At 45.7% G+C, this 23377-nt stretch overlaps 1 long non-coding RNA gene and 1 other non-coding gene across 2 annotated transcripts; one reads left to right on the top strand and one right to left on the bottom strand.

Moving 5' to 3' along the window:
* Positions 1–614: 614 nt before the first annotated feature.
* On the bottom strand, positions 615–686 carry TRNAT-CGU. Its single transcript has one exon. It is a non-coding gene; the product is annotated as a tRNA-Thr (tRNA).
* A 23-nt stretch (positions 687–709) lies between these two features.
* LOC115089531 lies at positions 710–21241 on the top strand. The gene is made up of 3 exons (XR_003856145.1): positions 710–933; positions 18422–18635; positions 21004–21241. It is a non-coding gene; the product is annotated as an uncharacterized LOC115089531 (long non-coding RNA).
* Positions 21242–23377: the final 2136 nt, after the last annotated feature.

Genomic DNA, 23377 nt, shown 5'->3' with positions numbered 1-23377 from the left:
ATATTATTTATTTATTTGCTTGATTGGGTCAGAAAGGGTTCAGCTAATCGCCGGAAAGATGACAAGGCAGCTCCCAATCACAAATGGGGAAGAGGACAGAGAAAGGTCCCTTCGTGCCGAGAGATCGCCGCCCGCTCCGCCATCATTCGGCGCCCCCCTACTCTCCGTAGCTCGAGTCCAGTCCTTTGTGGGCCGGACGGTGGCAGTACGGGCGGCTTCCTGGCGCAGCGCCAGCTGTCAAAGGAAGCCATAATGTTGCTAAAGTGTGACTGTCTTGTTATTTGCACGTGGAGAGATAATGATATTACGGTCTAGACTACAGTCTCCCACTGCAGTAGGGTCTCTGGCACAGCACAGAAACCCTGAGCTTCTGCACACGCCCTGGTGCAGCATAATTCCCAGGGCTGTGCTAAATCCTTTCTCCCAGCAGCGAATCTGCTTCCCGTCCGCCTCCTCCTCGCCTACAACTTGCAACAGCGATCAATCATCCCCGGGGATTTTTTTTTTTCTGCATTGCTTTGTCCTCTACTCCCTAAAGCCTTAATTACATTAAAACCCACAAAAAACCAAATGCACGTTAAAATGTTGGGCCTATTCCTGGGCCGGCTGAGCGGAGGCACGGACGGGGTTCGAACCCGCGATCTTCGGTTTACGAGACCGACGCCTTACCACTTGGCCACCGCGCCTGCCGGGAGAGCAGCAGGCGGAATGGGGCAGAGGAAGCGGCTACTGGAGGCGCCCCCGACCAAATCAACTGGGGACGTTTGCACGCAGCGAACGGCAGCGCTGCCCCGGTCGGGGACAGAGACGAACAAGAGTCCACTTCAGCGCTTTCCTATCGCGGCCCGCGGTATCCCGGTGCTTGCGTTCTGTAACGTAATCGCCCCCATCCAGCTCCCCCCCCCCCCTCCAAACGGATAGCGGTGCCCTACGGTATATACTATTTTATTTTCTTATATAGCAGAAATTAGGTCGAGGTGACTCCGAAGTTCTGCGCTAATCCCCCGGCCTCTGCCTTTCAGCTTCCTTAAATATGTTTTTAATATAAACCTGATAATAATTATCGTTACTATTTTAGAATAATAATTATCATTATTATGGGTATTGTCCGCGGTAAGCGCAGGCCGCCGCGCGGATTCTCCGGTTTACGTTTCTCCTGCTGAGGCGTTTTCTCAAGTTCCCCACCAGGCGGCGGCAGAAGGTCGATGCTAGCCGCGGTCCCGCCGCTTCATCCATCTCAACCGAGAAAAGGTGCTTTAGTCCTTGTTTTTTTGCCCCGTGGCATGCGTGGATTTGTAGTTCCTGCCCATTTTATTGGTGAGCTCAGCGTGAAAATGTTACGAGAGCTACAAATCGATCGCTGAGTGCTATGCAAGTCCCTCTGTATGATATGCTTTTAGATAATTTTGTTTGTTTATACTGTATGCTTGTCCATTCGTGTCTGGTATTAACAGACAGGAATGGACAAGCACTGCATATTCTTTGAATGAAGTTATATTACTTTGTACATGGTGTAACCCTTAGTGGGGTGTTTTAAGTCCCGCTCTGGCCGATCATTCACTCCCACGCTAAATTTTAAGGGGGGTGGCGGTCTCGCTTCGGCCCAGACGATGAAAAGAGGTCGGTAGTGAGTGTGTGCTGTGCTTGGCATGGGGTGAGAGGCAGTACGAACTCAAGACAGGGCCAGGTCTGGGTGTTAAAAGGGTTTACTGATTCTTAAAGTTAAAATCCATTTGTCCAAATTGACGAATGTACATCTGACTGTAGTTACAGGGTTCTTTCTGTGTATGTAGGTGTCCTTATTACAGACCTCTGGGTAGAGCCCATGGTGATTTTAAATGCGCTTACTCTCCCAGCGGCTGTCCCGTGGAATCCTAGTGAGAGCATTCCCTTTTAACTGCAAAAATCCTACCTTTAGAGATCTTTCCTGTGGACACCCAGCCTGTCCTGATTCCTTAGCTGGGATATGAGATCTCCTTCTCATGTGCTTTCTTCCTTTGGTCAGGCTGTAACTGTATTCCTCAGCAGAAAAATCTGTGGACCAGGCTGTACATTTGTGGAGAAATCTGGGGACCGGGCTGTTAATTCTGCGCAGAAATCCCAGTGGGGAAGGCGGATCCAAAAACCTCCCCACTAGTTCCAAAAATGCGTGAACTCTTAATCTGAATAGATCTCAAGCTTCACTATCTCTCGCAGCAGGATCCATCACTGGTGCTTGCCCACCTGGTAAGTGGAGTGGGCTCATGGATCTTTGGTCCCAAAGGGTATCGGGTTTAAAAGTCTATTTCACTGTAAATTATAAGAAGGACCCTCTGGTGGGGAGTGTACAGTGAGGAATCTCTTCTTAAAAGAAAACTCCTTTGAGCAAGAATGGAAGGCCCTACCAGAGTATAGAAAAAAATACATGCTGACCCTGCAGCTGCTCTCTCTAACTGAAACCCACCAGTGCTAAAATGGCTGGGCTAAGTAGCACTGAGTCACCCAATCCAAAGCCTCCTGGTGGGAGGGCCTGAAGGGAAGGATGGCTCCCACTGTGTGTTCTAAGGTCAAGGATAGTGGCATCTAGTGGCCAGACCCAGTAGGGGTGCCTGATTGGTACATATCATTGTGATATTTTATGGCTCCTTTTTGTGGTTTAATTTTGTGGCTTCCCCCTCTCCTCCCAGCTATTTTGTTGCATACATTAAATTCCTGGACTGCAGGCTCCTTGGGTGAAGAATATTATTGTGACTGAGTTAACTTCATTAGTTCAGCATTCTTTGCATTCAAAACATCCGAGTTGTGGTTCAGAGAAGTTCAGCTCTCAACTTGGCCTGCACTAGGCGTTTGTGTGGAAGCTCTTGGACCCAGGTAATCACATAGTAAATGACAGTAGCTAAGAACATGACAAGTACCATTGTGGATCATACCATTGGTCCATCAAGCCCAACTACCTGTCTCCTATAGTGGCCAGTTTGGGTCACTTGGATGTACCTGAGAGATAAGAACATAAGAATGACCAGGCTGGGTCAGACCAATGATTCGTCTAGCCTAGTATCCAATCCAGTCTCCATCGCTCATTCCCAGACATGGCAAGCCCCTTGTCTGCCTTGCTAATAGTTATTAATGGACCTGCCCTGCAGCTTGTCCAAATCTTTTGGAAATCCAGTTATGCTAATAACCTTGATCACATCCTCAGGTAATAAATGCCACAGCTTAATTGTGCGGTGACAAAAAAAAACCAAAAAAACTTTCTTAAAATAAATTCGTTTTAAATGTGCTACCAGTTAGTTTCATGGAGTGTCCCCTAGCCCTAGGGTTGTTTGAAAAGGTAAATAACCATTCCCTATTTACCCATTCCATCCCACTCATGATTTTATAGACCTCTGTCATATCTCTTCTCAGCCATCTCTTCTCCAAGCTGAAGAGCCCTTACCTCTTTAGCCTTTCTTCATAAGGGAACTGTTTCATCCCCTTCACCATTCTTAATTGCTCTTCTCTGTACCTTTTCTAGTTCCGCTATATCTTTATTGAGATGGAGAGAGGGCAGCCAGAACTGCACACAGCACTCAAGATGCATTATGATAGTCTCAGTTTTTGTTCTCCATTCCTTTCCAGATAATTCCTAGTATTCTATGTGCTGTTGTGACTGCTGCCACACATTTTTCAGTGTATTGTCCACAAGATAAGGAGCAGTTGGCCCACCCAGTCTGCCAAGCTGCGATTCTTTCTCTAGTTTTCTGCCACTTTGGGAAAATGCGCGTGTCAGTTCCCAACACTAGTTCCCCCTCCTCCATGTCTTGTACCCATCCTCTCGACCTTTTTTCTACCACTACCTCCATATCTATCTCAAACCTCCACCACCTTCAGCAATTTCTGTCTTGCCATCTTTCTCTTTGATTCTTACAAGAACAATAACAAATATTTATATTTCATCTTTCATGAGACACTTCAAAGCAGATTACTGTAGATATTTCCCTATCACTAAGAAACTTACATTCTGAGGGGCCTATTTACTGTTGCGCTGGTAGTGGAGCCTTGGCCCGAGGTGGGATTGATGCTACCCATAGGGCAAGCCCCACGGGTCCCCACTGTCGGTAGGCAGAGCAGGCCGGGAGACGGAGGCCGACTGGAGCTTCGCCAAATACCTCGTTCCCCACAGGTTGAGCCCTTGGGGGCCGGGGCCGGCTGGTCTTAGGTGGGCCTCCATCAGATGAATCCCGGTGGATGTTCGGAGTAGGCGGCCAGGGACCAGCAGAGGTATCGGAGGGACCTAGACAGGTCTGGATGAGGCAGGAGTCCAGAGGACCGGGCGACAGTGACAGATCAGAGTACAAGGATAGGTGACGCCCGGGCAGAAGAAGGCCGAAGCCTAACAAGGCCAAGTCCGAAGAGATACCAGAGACGAGGTCAGGAACAGGCTGATCGGGGCAGGCGGCAGTGCTAGGCAAGGTACAGCGGAGCAAAGGTCAAAGCCAGTAATCAGCCCTGAGCATAGTCCACCGAAGCAAGGGTCAAAGCCAGTAGTCAGTCCAAGGCAGAGGCTAGGTAGGAACCAAGATTGGATTCAGGAACAGGAACGGTCAGGAATGGGCAACGGAGCACACGACTAGTGTGGAGACCTGTTGCCAAGGCAAGGAATGAGTAGCGGGCCCTGCCTTAAATAGTGGGGCCCAATGATGTCAACATCTGGAGCCGCGGGTTAGTTTCCCGCTGCGGCCCCTTTAAAGTCTGACAGGACACGCGCATGTCTAGGAGAAGGCAGGACGCTGGATGGCGACGTCTCCCCGCGGCACAAGTGGGGAGACCCGCTGGGAGCCAGAGGGGGCCGCGGAGCAACTGGGAGTGCCCGAGGAGGCAGCGGGGGTGTGGGAGCGCAGGCGGCTGCCCACCGCCGCCAATGAGGACAGGCCAGGTCCGGGAGCCGGGCGCCGGAGGTGAGTAGGCCCGGTCGTGGGTCGGCCGGGGCACGCAGTATTTACTATGGGAAAAATGTTTAGCAAATAGGATCCTGTTTGTGCCCAAGGCAATAGAGAATGAAGTGATTTGCCCAAGTCATAAGGAGTATCAGCAGGATTTGAGTCTTTGTCTTCCTAGTTCACAACCTGATGCTCTAGCCATTAGGGTACACCTCCGCTCTACTCCACATTAATATCTAGGCCCCTGTCCCTCTCTTCCTACCAAATTTTGTAATAATCCACCTGGTCATACCTTGGAATGCTGCTGATTGGACCTGGACACTCCAGAATTCTAATAGAATTGCCAGCTCTCTGGGCTAAAACCTAAATTTTCCTGGTGCCCTACTGCTGATGCTACTGTGTCTGCAGGGATTAGAAGGCACAGGCCAATCAGAGGCCTCTGCATTTTCTACTGCTTCACAGGCAAATGCAAGGCCTTCTCCCTTTTCTGCTGCTCTTGCAGGCCAATGGGAAGCCTCCTCTCTATCTTTTGCCCATAGTCAGAAGGTAGAAAACATCTGATTGGCCCCTGCTGGCAGGAAGAACGAAGAGGCTACTGATTGGCCCATGAGGGAAGGAAGAAGTTGAGAGTCCCTTTTACTCTCTGGGGAATTTTCTCACGAAATTTAAAAATTCTGTGCACAAACATGTAAAATTCTGCAAAACTCTTTTTTCTTTATATTGGACAAAATAACACTAAATATATTACAGTCTTTGAGTAATTAATTTAGAAAGTAATGCAGAAATGTATTACTCAAAGATGAGGAGTTTTAAATATTTTCTGCATCTCTTTGATTTCTACATTTATCGCTCAGCTATTAACGCCTGCCTGGTGCAGGCGTTAATAGCTGAGCGCACTGAAAAAAGTACAGAAAAGCAGAAAAAACTGCTTTTCTGTACTTTTTTTAAAGTTAAAAAAAAACAAAAAAACTGCTGGCCACTTTGAAGACCGATGCCGATATGCTGGACATCGGTTTTCATAACCGGCTGGCTGCAGTAATGAAAACCGACGCCGATAACATCGGCATCGCTTTTCATAACTGGCTGACTGCAGTTATGAAAACCGACGCCAAGTTTATTGGCATCAGTGTTCATAACTGGCAGACCACCGGTAACCCCCTAATTTGTTTATTACATGGCGCCCCCTTGCAGGCGCCATGTGTGCACTAAGAAAACAGGCGCTGAAAAGTCAGTACCCGCTGTCCGCAAATTTTATTGCATCGGCCCCAAGATTAGCCCTTAGCTCCTCCTTCAGCTCTCTCATTCTGCTGTAGGCAGGATGGGCTCGGCCTGCAGCTATCCTGGGCTCTCTCCCTTCAAGCTTAATCTTCAGCCAGGAGCAGGATGGGCTACTCTCGTAGTCTGCTAGGCTCCTCCAGTTCTCGGCCATGAGCAAGATGGGCTTTGCTCGCAGTCCCCTAGGCTCCACCAGTCCTCGGCCATGAGCAGAATGGGCTCTGCTAGTGGCACCCTGGGCTCCCCTACTCCTTGGCCGTGAGAGGAATGGGCTCCACTCATGGCTCTCTGGGCTCCTTCGATCCTCAGCCGCGAGTGGGGTGGGCTCTACTAGTGGCCTCTCTCCATATTCTGTGCAAAATATAACAATTCTGCACAGAAGGGGAATTCTGTGCAAACTCTGTGCTGCACAGTATTCCCCCAGGAGGACCCTTTGGCCCAGAACAGAAGCAGAAGCTGGAGATGGCATGGCTGGAAGGGGTCGCAACGGCTCACGACAGGAGATGAAGATGGCATGGCTGTAAGAAGAAGTCCCATCCGCCGCGGGGGCCCTAAGGAGGAGGTTGCTATCACCGGTGGGTTTGGGGTGGGGAGAGATAGTGAGTGTGTGGGGGAGGGTGTGTATGTGAGGGGGGCATATGTGTGTTGTGTGGGAAAAATGAGAGGAATGAGTGTGAAAATGAGCTTGTATGTGTTTGAGAGAGCATGAGAGTGAACATGTGAATGTGTTAGTGTGTGTGCTTGTAAGAAGGAGGAAAAAGCTTATGTGCATATCGCCCAACCTGCCCCGTCGGGGCAAAACATCCCCCACCCTGCTGCTAATAAAAAAAAATCTCAGGGTGACTGTAAGTTGAAAGTTCCCAGGTGTGCACATAGTCTCCAAAATTAATGAGGCTGTGGTCCAAAATACAGTATATGGTCACTCATTCTCATTAATGCTTTGGTTGGTCACTCCCTGCAGGTTTTCCTGTCTTTCTTTGGAAGCTTGATATAGCTGTAAGATTGCAATTATGGTCGTGACTGCTGCTCCATGCAATTTACTCCAGTACTTCTCTACCTCCTGGATAGTAGAACATACAAGATCCCACACTTAGTCCCTACTCCATGTCTTACTATTAAGCTTCATAATAATCTAAACATCTCCCAAACTAATGAGGCTGTTGCCCAGACATCTGGCTTCCTAGATCCCCATAAACATACTGGACAGTACCTGCTCACTACTAACCTGCGCTACCACATGGCCTGCAGTGTCGTTAGGTTGCTCTTCCATTCTCTGCCCTTTTGTTTTGTCATTATTACCTCTCTCCTTGCCTCTACTCCTGAGGGAGTGAAGAGTGAACCGTTTGCAGTACTACAGCCTCCCAACCCTGTTCCTACCACTGTCATAGAATAATGCAGCAGATAGGGACCTTTAGGCCCATCATGTCTGCTCAGTTCTACTCCTGGCCTAATGCCAAAGACCCTGACCATCTCTGGCTCTCCCCTAACCTCTGCCTCTAGGAATCTTCTGTTCTTATCCTAGGCTTCTTTGAATTCTGTTACTGTTTTATGTCTTCACCGCCTCCACTGGGCATCCATTTCATGCATCCACCACCCTTTCCATGATGAAATATTTGCTGATGTTTCTTTTCCCCCATAGCATGTATTTTCCATAGTCACAAAATTGATCTTCTCATTACAGACTCTTGAGCCACTGGGCTTGAACCGGGACATTGGTCAGTTTTCTGATTCGGTTTGATTGGTTATTTTTACATCATGTGACTTTTTTGTGCCATTTGGCTGACTCAGCTTACTAAATCAGCAGATAGTTTATTTGATCTTATAGACACTATTTTGACAGCTGCTATATTTCTGAAATGCCTTCTGCTCCAAGTACAGGTTTTCTTACCTTATCATTTAGGAACTATTATAGGATTTAGTTATATTATCTTATATTATTATATTAAGGTGTTATCTTTTTTATTTTTATTTCTAGTTTTTGTTTTAGCTATGTTCCCCCCAAGGAAGCCGTCTAACGAAAAATGGTCATATTGGGGGATTTAATTTAAACACCTTATTGTTTATGTAAAAAGCTTCACATCCTGTCAAACTTGGCAAATTGAAAGTGAAATTGCTGTTTAAAAATTGCCCTGGAGCACCACATTGTGTTTAAATAAACTGGAAATTGATTTTGAGATTCTCCTTTAAATACCCTGTTATTTGGACAAAATGGGTAAATCTGTCCTGAGCACCGTGCAAGCCAGTTTAATTTTTGGGATATCCACAATGAATATGCATGAAGATAAATTTGCCTGCGTTGGGCAAATGTACATTTGTCTCATGTTTAGTGACTGTGGATATCCTGAAAACTGCAATGGACGAGGGCACCCAAATACAGGTTTGGGAACTACTGGACATTTGGCACTAGTAACTTTCTGTCAAGTCTGATCTGCATGACTGGACTCCATCAGCTAAGCAATACATACTCCTGGGGGAATTCTGCACAAAACATTTTAAAATTCTGTGCACAAAAACTTAAAATTCTACAAACTTTATATTGGTCAAAATAACACAATTTACATGACAGTCTTTAAGTAATTACATTTTAAATTAATACAGAAAAATGTTATTACTTAGAGATACAGAATTTTAAATGTTTTGAGCAGAATTTCCCTAGAAATTCACTGTAAGAGTGTCTCTTCCACTCGCTCTCCCTACTCCCCTGGCCACTTTGCCCTCTCAGGCCCCAGCTCCTCCACCTGCCAGTATCTCTCCCCTCCACCTCTAGGCTCAACCCCTTCCACTCTATCGCCAGTCCCAGAGTTTGACCCCATTCTTAGTACTGCCCCTCACACAAGCTCCCTCTGTCCCTCCCTCCCTCTCTCACACACATGCTCCCTTTCTCTAATACACATACAACCATCCTCGTACAGGCTCCCTCACTCTCTCGCACACACACATCCCCTAATACAGTCCCTCTCTCTTGCATACACACCCACACAAGCTCCCTTTCTCTTTCACACATACATGTTCATACAGGCTACTTATGTCTCTCTCTCATGCACCCCTTCACACAGGTTCTGGCTCACACATACACAATCCCTTCACACAGGCTAGCACCCTCACATACACACGATCCCTTTTTCATACACACCAGCTCCCAATCTCTCACACACATACACACTCCTTCACAATCTCCTCATATAGGCTCCGTCTCTCTGGCACCAACACTCAAGCACCCCCCCCCCCCCGCTCTCTTACCTCCCCCGCTCTCTTACCTACCCTGCTCTCTCACCTCCCATGCTCTCTCACACCCTCTTGCTCACCCCCCTGCTCTCACCCCTCTCCCTGCTCTCTCACCCTCCCCTCCTCCACACCCCCTTTCCTCCCCTCGCCTCTCTCACACCCCCTCCCCTTTCTCACACCCCTCTCCCTCTCCTCTCACACACATACAATCACTCTCACCGGGGTCTTCATCTTCGCCGCAAGTGGAGCACACTCCGTTCACGGCACACAGGAGCCTTCATCTTCTCCGTGAACAGTGCGCCAGGGTCTTCATCTTCGCCACGAGCAGAACGCATCCCTCGGCACAGGGGGGGCCTTCATCTTCATGCGCTCCGTTCGCGGCATGCCGGGGTCTCCTCTGCCATTTTCTGCGCAGAGGGGGGAATTCTGCACAAATTCTGCACTCCGCAGTAGCACAGAATTCCCCCAAGACTAAATACATCCTGACAGAAAAGATCCCTAACCATAATGCCATGCAGAACTTAAAAAAGAATCCCTCTCCCCCTCCCCATAGTGCTCAACTTGCTGAGGCACAAAGCATCAGAAACTAATTTTTAAAAGGAACATACTATCATTTTTTTTTGAATATAGAGGTAACTTCTTGTTGATTTATCTGGAATCTGTTGGTTTTTTAAAACTTTGTTTTTTGTATTTCTGATTTCTTACTATCCTTACAGTAAAAGAGTTTCTAGAGGTGTTTCCTGTCTTCCCTGTGAATGGCCAATTTGGTAGTCATGCTTTTCCTGTTGCAAGGCATTGTGGGTAAGAAGGACAGCTCAGTACTGTGTAGAGTTCATTTGTAATCATGACACAGATTTACAAAAAAGGGGAAAAGAACAGCAAGTTGAGCTACTAAATTCACAAGTGTCCCTTACCATTTCTAGGTGTGTTTTTTTGGGGGGTTTTTTCTGCAGGACATTGAATCCTCCTTGCTTTGGCCATGGTCCTTACATCCCCGATGGGGATCGGGTTGCTGGACATGAACCTCGCCACTGCCCCTCCCCTCCGCACTGCACACCAGGGCCAGATTTAAGATTTTGGTGTCTATAGGCAGATTACCATGGCAACTCTCCTTTGAAGCTGTGCTAGCACATGGTCCTAAAGCAAGCAGAAGCAGGCTCCTCTTTGGTCTGCATATTTGGCACCTTCACATTCTGACTCTCTAGGAATTGTCTGTGCTGCCGCTGTCTAAATCGGAACCTGCTGCACACTTCTCAGTCTCGGCCCGAAGACTAAGAAAGGACTGTCCTCGGCTGCACTGCCATCTTAGCCAAAAAGATGCCGAGAGCCTCTTCGGTCTGCAGAGAAACCAGCATATGTAGTTCTGGGCAAATTATATTGACTCTGACAAAATGCAAAAAATAATGTCTGCCCCCCCCCCCCCCACACACACACACATACACTGGCTATTTATTTATTTTAAACATTTCTATCTTGTCCTATCTCTTCTTTGCAGGGAACAACAAATGTGAATATTCAGTTAAAATAATAGAAGCCACTCAAACTGTCTTTCCCTTTCACCAGTAACTTCACCATTGCGCAGTTTGGAATTAGTATCTTGTGAGTTGATTTCCTAGCTCTTCACAGATCTTTGCAGCCAGTGGTACCTCTTATAGGACCAAGATAAACCTCCAGAGACCTACGCTGGATATAGAGACCACATCAAGGCTCCAAGAAGAATATAAATTCATCTGAAGCAGGGGAGGGGGAAGTAGGGAGGCAGCCACAGAGCAGAAATGAAGACTCCAGGGGTCTTCAGGTGGGCAGACATGGTGAGAGATTTCATAGTCATCAGTTGGGTACAGTTCTGCTGAGGTGTTACTTCATCACCTCCTCTCACTTCTTCCCCTGATCGCATACTTCTAACACCTCCAAAGACTAAGCTTTTGCTAATTAATGCTAGTTCATTTAATCACTGTGGAACAAGGTAGGTGACAGTGTAGCCCACCCGGCTGCATAAAATAAATTGATTTGTAAAGGAAATGGTTATTGAACAATCACAAGAGACACCTGAAAAGCCAGGGCACAATTTACACTCTTCAATCTGCTTCCAGCCAAATGAAGGTGCACACTTTCCAGCAATGAGTATTATGGGCAGGATAAGATGGGAAACATCCCACAGTATATTCTCATTTGAGGTTAAGAACTGCAGTGCTTCTTTGATTAGAATCTAGCCTTATGTTGGAACACTCTGGATTTTCTGGATTAGTCTGACCCCTCTGTCTCTGTGATCTGACTTGCTCATGGGGATGTTAAACAAGAATCTGGCTGAAACTTTATTTACTTGTTAAGGTTCAGGTTCCAGAAAAGAAAAAGATGTAAGGGATTTTTATTTTCAGTTCAGGCCTTTGGATGATGGAGTCTTACAAACTAGGGCAACGTGTCACATTAGGTCCCAGCTTTGTAATCCGCTTTCTCCAGAATGGAAAGGCAGAAAATACAATTTTGAACAAATAAATAAACAAGCTGTGGTCTCCTTGAAGTGAGAAAAGAGATCGCGCTCTTGAGGTTTACTTCCTCCCCTCTCCCTCATATTAATGCACTTTGGACCCATGCATACTTTGCTTTCTTCTAGTGGCATAGGGGGTAGCTGGGGCACATAAAAAAAAACATTCCAAATAACCCGGTGGGCCACAAAACAATGTTGAATTTGATTCATGTGGGCAAGTCGCAGTGTTGGCACTCACTATTCCGTTGCTAGTACGGCAGAGCTCCTGTGAGATACGGTTTTATATTCCATCACAAAAACCTGGTGGCAAAAGACATCGTGTTTAGTCATATAGAAATGTATTAAGTTAGTCCAATAAAAAGGTATCACCTGATATATATTTTTTGTTTGTATTTTGGTGCAAGAAAATACAGAGTATGAGATCTGGTGGTACTCTGCAACATATTTAAATCACGTAATTGTGTCAGAATTAATGGTATTAAAATGAAAATCTTGCTTGAGTTTGTTGCCACTTCAGGTTTGTCTCAAAGATTTAGTTCATGCCAGTTTCTAACCTCACAATTGGGGCCGATGCAAAAAACTTGTGCTGAAAGCGGGCGCTGCCTATTCAGGGCCCGATTTCATAACGCGCCCCCAGGCACCTCTCCTGGGGGTGCGATGCGATATTTAAATTAGGGCTTGCGCTGTCGAGTAGGCGCTAGGGGCCTAGCGCCTCCGTGACAGCACAAGCCGGAGAGGTCCGCTGTCGGTGGCTGTCCGCCAGTTAAGAAAACGGACACTGAATTTATTGTATTGCATCCGCCCCAATGTGGGTTTAATAGTCTGATTCTTATATTAGGCTGCCGCCTAGGGGACTATTTGAAGTAGTGTATGTTTCTCAGCTCTATCCCAGGAGCCCATGATGTTGGTAGATTTTTAGAAGCTAAGCAGGATCAGGCCTGGCTCATAGATAAAAGACCCTCTGCAGTATCCTTTAAAAACATCAGGATGATGGGGTTGTGGTCACTCAAAAACCTGTACCAGGCAAGGCACTCACCAGCACCCAGGGCCCCGTGCTTCCATTAGGCAAACTAGGTGGGTGCCAAAGTTTCAGGAGTGGCAAAATCAAACCAGCACAAGGCATAGAAGAGTGCTGTGCCAGATCTAATACTAGATCTAAAAAGGGAGCACTGTGCTGGAGTCACTGCCACTGCTAGGAGGGAGTGCTGTGCTGAGCTGTCACTAACAGGTAAATTGGAGAGGGGGTGCATGACCGAAGGTTTGCCTAGGATGCCAAATACTCTTGCACCAGCCCTGCCATCACCATCCAATTTTACAAAGTTTTACAGCTTCCATTGGTTTAAGGATTTCAAACTCAAAATCCCATTGAAATGTTCTGCAGCTCCGGTAAACGGCAGTCCACTTTCTCTCTTGCATATACTAATTGGCCTCCTCCCCTCCCTCCACATTCTGTGTTTCTCGTTGGTCACTCAAGAAGGTCCAAAATCAAGGAGGACAAATGGGAGCACCTTGAAATGTGGAATTAGTATATAGTTTTTGAATTACAGAAAGTACAAAAATGGGTTTAGAACATGTAAATCTTTGTGAGAAAAATTATAGCAAAGTCATGAGAGCAAGAGCTGAAAAAAAAAAAATCTGAGCCACGTCAAGGATTATCACGTCTCAGCACTGGCAGATAAGCCAATGATTAATACATTATTTAGCACCTTGCGTAATATTTTTAGAGGTGTCACATATGGTTGGAATGAAGATTTCCAGTTCTAAGAAATCTGAGGGCTAAAACTTTGAGGCAGTTTTTTCCATTTGTGTCCTGGTTTTTTTTTTCCCTGGAAATTAAACCCTGTTACCTTTATTGAAGTACGTGATAATTCATGTTAATGCTGGATTTTTCTGGGTGGGGCCAGTTCTTATTTCCTGCACATCGGTAGATTTTAACAGATGTCAGAGATTATTCGGTGATGAGTCACATAAACATTCTGTGTACCGTGAGCGGGTTTTATTCAGCAACAATCGAGTTCTGCTTCTGCCACTCACAGTGACCTTAGCCAAGTCACTTTATCTCCCACTGCCTCAGGTGCCCACTTAGGTGCCAATGCAATAAGAAGTGTGTTAAAAAGAGCGCTCGTATTCCTAACGTGCGCACGGCTACGTCTCCTGAGCACCCAATGATATATTATAATGAGCTGCTGCATTAAAAAGGACACACTAGGGAAAAATTCTCAAATGCATCGAGCGCCCGGGCGACGTGGCTGTGCGCTCACAATTGCAATGGGCGCTCATTTTATCCCACTTCCGGTCAATACATGCACAATAGCAAGAGGCAAAATGGGCCTGGAGCGTGTATATTTTGCGTCCAGTATTTTTTTTTTTTCATCAAGCTGTTACATTATACCTTTATTCTTAAACACCACAAGCAGTAGGTTTTTAAGAATAAAAGTAGGAAGTGGAACCACACATGACACTAATTTTTAAATTTCTGATGAGCCCTTGACTCGTGGGTTGATTTAATGCCAGATCTGGGGCTGGAATTAAATTTGCGGTGTTAAAAGGTGTGCGTTGGGCATCCAGCGATTTTCTGCATCAGGGAGTAATAGCTAATAGCCTCATCTACCCAGAATTTACATGGGATGAGTGCTTTCGGCTATGTGTTTATTTGGGCATGCATTTTGGACATCCTAATCTCCTTATTGCCTCGGGTGCTAGTCTAGCGTGTCCAAAATGCACGTCCAACCGTGTGTAAACTTGTGCGCTAGACTGAGCACACTTTATTGCATTGGCCTGTTAGTAAGCTCTTTGGGACAAGGAGTCATTTTATTTGCTATACTTTGTTGTATGGAGCCTTGGTTAAGGGCACCACATAAATGCCTAAATCAAATAAGTTATGAACAGATCAGGGAGTTTGTCGCTATATTGATAACTAGGGCAAAATACAATTTTTTATACTAGCTGGGAAAAGGCAGGGCATTTTTGCTCACTCTTTCCAGTCATCTGAATAGCAGAATTCAGAGTAATTGATATCAGAGGATATTCAAGTAGTCATCAAAGGGTCAGAGGAATTTGCTGAAGAAAGGCAAATAAAAGTCAGCTATGAGACAATAAGAAAAAAGCCAGTGGTTTTAATATCAAGAAGACTCAAAAATAAACAAAAGAAAAGGTAAGTTTACTGGTATATGAGAGCACCGTACAGGATATTTAAATACAGAACACTACTTACCTATCCCCTTAAAGCAATATTTCAACATATTGATCAACAAGTTAGCTCTGTGGGAGTAATCCACTGTAATTTCTCATTTTCAGGCCGATACAATAAAGTGTGTGGGAAAACGGGCCCTCAGTGTTGAGCGCCTGCTTTCCTAACGTGCATCCAGTTACCTCTCCTGGGCGTGCGGTACTGTATTTAAATGAAGGGTCTCGCTAAAAAGGAGGAGCTAGGGACAATGGCGTGCCTCTAGCGCCCCTTAGCAGTGGAAGCAAGGAGAGGTGGCTGTCAGCAAATTTGGAAAATGGACGCTCATAAAACTGAGCATCCGTTTTCCTAACCTGACCTGCCAGTACTTTTTTTTTTTTTTTTAATGAAAAAAAATAAATTTTTTTAACCTTTTGGTTCCTCCGACTTAATATCGCTACGATATTAAGTCAGAGAATGTACAGAAAAGCAGTATTTACTGGTTTACTGCACACTTTTTCGGGCTGCTCAGAACTTGGGCAGGTGCTAAAATTTGAGTGTTAAATGTGTGGATTGGGCACACTTTTGTTTTCTGTAACCTAGGCGAATATTAATAGCCTCATCAACATGCATTTGCATGTGATGAGCGCTATCAGTTTCAGGGGGGTTTGGATGTGCGTTTTGGATGCGCTAAACCCCTTATTGTATATGGGGTAGTGGACGCGCATCCAATACGCACGTCCAACCACAAGTAAAACAGTGTGCATTTTACTGTATCGGCCTGTTTATGGGCACCAGAAACCTTTTCCCCTTTCAGATGGCTCTCCAACCTTCTGCTGTGTCCTGCAGGAATACTACACTTCCTGATAGGCCCTAGAAGGCAGTTTATGTGCAGGGCTGGATTTAAGATTTGGGCTTTTATAGGCAGAATGCCAAGGTGGCACTCCTTTGAAGCTGTGCCAGCACACAGCTCTATATCAAGCAGCAATAGGCACCTCTTTGGCTTGAATAGTTGGTTCTTTGAAAATTTGCCATCTTAGGCAGTTGCCGATGCCTAAATTCGTGCCTCTGTGTGTGTGTGTGTGTGTGTGTGTGTGCACGTGTAAATGGGGAAGAGGAGTTAGAAGTGACTGCTAGCAAACCTTCACCCCCAACAGTTCTAAAAATTGCAGAAAAAAAATAATTAAAAGATACAGTTTGTTGCTCTGAAGGTAGTACCAAATGGTGTTATACAATGCTGGGTAAGCATTTCGGTACTTGGGTGAAGTGTATTCTGAAATGCTATTTTAAAGAACTTATGTTAAAAAAAAAAAAAAAAAAAAGATCAACAAGGCGGAAGACCAGAATTTGTTGAATAAGGTCTTGCCTTTTATTTTTAATTCAAACTGATCTTTTACCTGGAGATAAGCTTGTGGCAGTACATCAGTGTTTCCCAACCAGTGTGCCATGGTACGCTGGTTTGCCTTCAGGTCTTATCGAGTATGCCATGGAAAAGTCACCACTGCCTAATGCTCAGATCCAGGCCAGCACCAGGGCTCTATTTTCAGCCCCTCATAGCAACAAGAGACATCAGCGGTGGCTCTCAAATGTATAGGAACTCCTTTCTGAGAACATGTGTATTCATGCATGCCTCTTCCTAGCTAAGTATGAGCCCCAGAGTGTGGTAATTAATGGGCAGCATGCAGAGCATAGATAGCTTGGCCCTGCTGTGTGCAGTACACACTGTGCACACAGTACTTTCTCATTTTCCCCCTCCTGATCCTCCTTCTCTGAGCCTTTTCAGCATCTCTTTTATCCCCAGGCTGAGTAAGATGTGGTCAGCATGCACTGAGCACTAGATGTGATTCACTCTGAGTCTGATTGCAGTAATCTGCATGTTAAGAACCTGTGTGCTGGATTTTAGTGCAGTTTTAATGCACAGATTAAAATTTTTAACTCCTGCTGCAGTAAACTAATGCTATGCTAATGCATCAAGAGTTTTAAAAAAAAGCACATTGACTGGAAAATAAGTGTTCAGCACAACCCAAAAACACATTTTAACTCAGGAAGAGGCATTCCTTGAAATATATCGCTGGAGAGAGAACTTATCCAGCTAAGTGGCAGCAGTTAGCACTGTGGCAATACATGTTTCAAGGGACGCCCCCCCAGTTAGCATTGCCACTTAGCTGGATAAGTACGGACTTATCGGCTATCTGCCAACTTCTTTGTTTTCGCCTCTCCCTTGGTTTTAAATCCAACACAGCAATGCTGAAAACTTTATTCCACCTCTGACCAGGAGAAGTGTCCAGCATTAAGAAAGGTGAAATTACTGCTTACCTGATAATTTCCTTTCTTCTAGAGAAGTCAGGCCAGTCCATTACACATGGGTTATGCACTCCTACCAGCAGATGGAGACAGAGAACAAACAGGCTTGCTGATAACACATTCGTCGTCCCTGTGCATCAGCTCGTAACCTTGGAATCCTCTTCGACTTCTCTCTCTCCTTCTCTAAGCATATCCAAAACACTGCTAAAACATGTCATTTCTTCCTTTATAACATTGCAAAAATCTGCCTTTCCTTTCTGAACACACTACCAGAACCCTTATCCACTCTCTCATCTCCTCCCCTTAGACTATATTGCAACCTGCTCCTAACAGGTCTCCTGGCAAGCCATCTCTCTCCACTGCAATCTGTCCTAAATTCAGCTATGCGACTTATCTTTTGCCAAAGTCGCTACACTCACATAACCCCTCTTCTGAAGTCACTGCATTGGCTCCCTATCTACTCCCACATACAGTTCAAGCTCCTCTTTCTCACCTACAAATGCCTTCACTCTGCAGCACCTCACTACCTCTCCTCTCCTCTTCACCCCTCCTTGTGCTCTCTGCTCATTGGATAAGATACTCCTATCCATGCCCTTCTCCTCTACTGCCAATTCCAGACTCCGTGCTTTCCACGTGGCTAGGCCGTATGCTTGAAATAGTCATCCTGAACTGGTGTGTTATCTTCCCTCTCTTGCCATGTTTAAATCCAATCTACAGACCCACCTTTTTGAAACCACTTTTAAATCTTATGCCTGATTGTCTGCTTTTAGTCTTGACTTTCTTTACTTTTAACCAAGTTTCTTGTTCTGTATGTTTGTCTTATTAGATTGGAAGCTCTATTGAGCAAGTACTGTCTTTTTGTATATTTGTACAGTGCTGCATCTGTCATGTAGCGCTATAGAAATGTTAAGTAGTACTAATAGTAGTAGTAGTATGTCACTCTTTATATATACATCCGTGCTGACACCAGTCTGCCAATATTATCAGCAAAATCTAATTGTGAGCAACTTTAAAACCATATATAAATACATATATGATCTTCCTCATTTTTTTTTTTATTTCCAGACCAAGAAATCAAATGGTCTAGAGGGAAGATAGGCAATAGAAAGAACAGGGTGAAATGTGAAAATGCATACTCACCCAAAATCTTACCCGTCAATCATCTCCTCTGTCAAGCCCTGCCAAATTGGGCTTCCAGACAGATCTCGGCAAGAAACCTAGCTGCATTGGGAGGGAACATGATCTGGCCTGACTTTTCTAGAGGAAAGAAAATTATCAGGTAAGTAGTAATGTCACCTTCCTCAATGTTCAGTCATGCCAGTTCATTACAGAGATTCCTATGGATTCCATAGATTCAGCTGTTGATTCCTGGAACTCCACTATGCTTAATATTCTAGATAGCATAGATCCTAAGAAAGCAATAAATCTTAAGAGGTCCAAGTCAGCAGCTTGGTATACATCCTCTTTCTAAAACAACAATTACTCTGTTTAAAATGTAAATGGCAAAAATACCCTACAATGGAAAATAAAAGCAGATTTTATCAAAAACTTGCCTCTTATAGAACTGTGATTAATCATATAACAAAGTGCTATTACTCCCAATGTATTCATGAGGCTGGTAATAGCACCTCTGCACTTTTTTACATTATAAAGGTAATATGGGTAGTAGGGATGTGAATCGTTTTTTGACGATTTAAAATATCGTCCGATATATTTTAAATCGTCAAAAAATCGTTAGGGCCACGATACAATACCAATTCCCCTGATTTATCGTTAAAAAATCATAAATCGGGGGAAGGGGGAGGGCAGGAAAACCGGCACACTAAAACCCCCTAAAACCCACCCCAACCCTTTAAATTAAATCCCCCACCCTCCCGAACCCCCCCCCCCCAATGCTTTAAATTACCTGGGGATCCGGCGGTGGTCCAGAACGGCGGCGGTCCGGAACGGCCCCCTCAATAGAATCGTGTTGTCTTCAGCCGGCGCCATTTTTCAAAATGGCCGCCGCAAAATGGCGGCGGCCATAGACAAAAACGATTCGACGGAGGAGGTCGTTCCGGACCCCTGCTGGACTTTTGGCAAGTCTTGTGGGGGTCAGGAGGCCCCCCCCAAGCTGGCCAAAAGTTTCCTGGGAGTCCGGAACCCCCGCTGAACGACCTCCTGCAGTCGATCTCCTGCCGGCGCCATTTTCCGTACGAAAACGATTCGCGGCGAGAAATCGCTCCCGGAACCCCGCTGGACTCCCAGGAAACTTTTGGCCAGCTTGGGGGGGCCTCCTGACCCCCACAAGACTTGCCAAAAGTCCAGCGGGGGTCCGGAACGACCTCCTCCGTCGAATCATTTTTGTCTATGGCCGCCGCCATTTTGCGGCGGCCATTTTGAAAAATGGCGCCGGCTGAAGACAACACGATTCTATTGAGGGGGCCGTTCCGGACCGCCGCCGTTCTGGACCACCGCCGGATCCCCAGGTAATTTAAAGCATTTGGGGGGGGTTCGGGAGGGTGGGGGATTTAATTTAAAGGGTTGGGGTGGGTTTTAGGGGGGTTTAGTGTGCCGGCTCACGATTTTAACGATTTTTCACGATAGTTTACACACCCAAACGGCAACAATACGATTCCCTCCCCCTCCCAGCCGAAATCAATCGTTAAGACGATCGAGGACACGATTCACATCTCTAATGGGTAGCCAGGACAGTCGCTTCTGCTCACGCCCGTCCCTTTACATTCAATAAATACACTTGACACCGGTTGGGATCAACAGGCCGCAACTTTTATTAACAATATCCCGATGCCCGAGCCAAATTCACCATAATATCCAATTTGCCCCACCCCGCCCATCCGCCACATGTAAGCAAGATGGGCAATCCAAGGCTATCCCAGCCTGTATGCAGTTACATTATAAACATTATCCCCCCCACGACTCCCGCCGCCGCCAAGCAAGGGGCCGACCACCTCGACCCCCGCCACCGCCCAAGCAAGGAGCTGTGCCATCAACAACTGCACCCAGTTGTTAGTTAGAAACCACTGACCTAACACCTGTTAAGTCAAATACTGAAATGTTTGCTGCATCCCCCGGAATCGCCTTCGGCTCCTCCCATTCCCCTCTGTTTGAACCCACAGGAACCAATGGGTTCCCAACGCATCAGAGGTTCGAACATAAACCTCCCACCACCCCCCCTTCCTCGTCACACCGCACGAGCCTGCATCCAGGCCATTGTACCTCCTCCCACTAGCTTTAACCCTCGGCATGTCAGCTATATAGTCTGGCACCATATTACTTAGTCCAGGCGGTACAGATCCCACCTGACCTTCCATTCTGACCTTGAACTCTTCTTCCCCATGAGTGAGCACTAATACCACTGTTTCTCAAGATAATTAATTTACCAATTTCTTTTTTTTTTTTTATATTTAAATTTTATTAACCATAGCATAATAAACATCGAATCCCTTACATCATAGGGTAAGAATAGACAACATGAAAATGGTACATACACAAGGTGCTAGTACATAGAACCGTAATGAGTTAGCAACTACCCCTGAAACGACAGTATAGTAAAGTAGAATAGGGATTCACCACCAACTCCGTATCTTCAATGATGTTTTATGTCCCTAACCCTCCCCCCACCCCCTTACCTCGTATACATATAGAATGGAATGGGTTAAAACCCTGATGAAGACTACATGAGAAGATAATACTAAGAACCAGACCGTGTCCCTTGGCTTCCGTGATGGCAACAAACAGAAAACATCAAATCAAACAGTTGTCAAGGATGGAAATGCAGTGTCCTGTGCAGATTTCCATGTCATGTAAACTTGCCAAATCTTTTCAAATTTAGGGATGCATTTATGTTGATAAGCTGTAATTTTTGATAATAAATATATTTTGTCCACCTTAAGTTGTATGGCTGCTTTTGTTGGCACCCCAGAGGATTTCCAGACTTTTTCTATTTCACACCGAGTAGCTGTCAAAATATAATGAGCCAATCTATTATGTTCCTCAGAGATACCCGAGATACTGAAACCCAATAAGGCTTGTCCTGGTGAAACAGTAGCTAAACCAAGAATCATATCCCCCAGCCACTGAAATATCCCCTGCCATAGCTCCTGTATTACAGGACAGTCCCACCACATATGAAGGAAGGAGCCTGTCATCGCACAAGCCCGCCAACAAAGATCTGAAATGTGTGATTTGAATTTATGTGGTCTTTGAGGGTACATATACCATCGGTGTAATAGTTTATAAGAATTTTCTATCAAAGAAGAGGCAATATAACCTTTTCCGATCTTCTGAAAGACCCTTTTCCATTCCTGGGATGACCAGTCTAAGTGAAGGTCCTTTTCCCAGGCTTTCTGGAATGTTGAAGGGGACTCGTCAGATAGCAATAGTAATTGATATATCACTGATAATGTCTGCTGAAATATGTCTGCTTTCCTGCATAATTTTTCGAAATCAGAGACTCCCAGCTTCAAGTGGATATCAATCATACTGGCACGGGCAAAATGAGCTAACTGAAGATAAGGGAAAGCGGCCGAAGCCGGTAAGTCAAATTGTCGTTGTAAGTCTGAAAAGGGGCGTAGACCCTGAGGACCCCAAACATGTTCCCATGTGTTAATACCCTGGTGCCGCCAAAGGTGAAATGTTGGGTTCTCATACCTGGGCCGAAACGCCTTATTGGCAAATAGGCCGGTGCTAAGGTGATATTCCCTCTGCCCCAGAAGTCTGGAACCATGCTTATGCCACAGTGTTATCAGATTGAGGACTAATGGGGGAGAAGCGGCCCCTATCTCTACAAGCCAGGTTCCTTTTGGTTGCCAAAGCAGGCTACTGAGTGGGGTGTATCCAATTATTTCTTGGTTAATTTGTACCCACTGTTTGCGCTGACGTACTTTATGCCAGTCCACCAATTTCTTAAACTGAGCCGCCCAGCAGTATCAGATATATCTGGAATGCTAAGTCCTCCCTGACTTTTTGGCTTGAAAAGAACCCGCCGGGCCACCCTCGGTCGTCGCCCCGCCCATATAAAAGCCATAAATTTCCTCTGCCACAACTGTAACTGTGAGGCGGGGATCGAGGTAGGCAATGTTTGAATTAGATACAATAGCTTTGGTAATATAGTCATTTTGATAACCGCTATCCAGCCCAACCAGGAAATGTGATAGCGGTTCTATTCCTCCATATCCTTAGTTAGTTTAGCCCATAAAGAAGTATAATTTATGGAGAATAAATCCTGAGAAGCGCTAAGGTGCACCCCTAGATATTTAATCTGGGATCAAGCCCATCGGAATTTAAACAACCTTTGCAAGCGTAAGGTCTCTGTTTGTGGAAGGTTAATATTCAGTATCTCAGATTTCTCCCAATTAACTCTGAAGCCCGAAACCCTACTGAATGCCTCCATTTCTTATGTGAGAGAGGAAAGGGATAATTCGGGATTAAGCATGAGTAAAATATCATCTGCATATAGGGACAATTTAGTAGTAATTCTGCCCACTGTCAGCCCTGTGATAGTTGCCTGGCGCTTGACATTAATTGCAAAGGGTTCCAAAAAGAGAGAAAACAATAACGGCGATAGCGGACAACCCTGTCTAGTTCCCCTGCCCATCGCAAATGTGGAAGAGTAACCACCATTGATCTTAAGGCATGCCTGGGGAGCATTATATAACTGACGCAACCATTGTAAGTAGGGAACTCCAAATCCCATTCTCTCCATGGTGGCAAAGAGATATGGCCAGTGAGCATCTATGCCTTCTGCACTGTGTTCTCTCCTGCGACTGAAGAAGCGCGCTGCCTTCGCATTCCATTGAGTGGCCATCAGATCTAGGTGGGGCGTTCCCCATCTTAGCACCAGGAATCACATTGCTTCTTCGGAGAGTTCCCACTTTCCCGGATCTAAGAGCTGGCGATTGAGGAAATCTGCTTGAACATTGTCTACTCCTGCGATGTGAGAAGCCGCTAACTGGGAGAGGTGAGCTTCCGCCCCTAGCATCAACTTGTCGGCCTCTTGGGAGACATGGTGACTTCTCG

Source organism: Rhinatrema bivittatum, chromosome 4, assembly GCF_901001135.1.
Source record: "Rhinatrema bivittatum chromosome 4, aRhiBiv1.1, whole genome shotgun sequence".
Classification (NCBI taxonomy): domain Eukaryota; kingdom Metazoa; phylum Chordata; class Amphibia; order Gymnophiona; family Rhinatrematidae; genus Rhinatrema; species Rhinatrema bivittatum.
The sequence above is the reverse complement of the archived record's forward strand: the minus strand, read 5'-3'. Positions and strand labels throughout refer to the sequence as shown.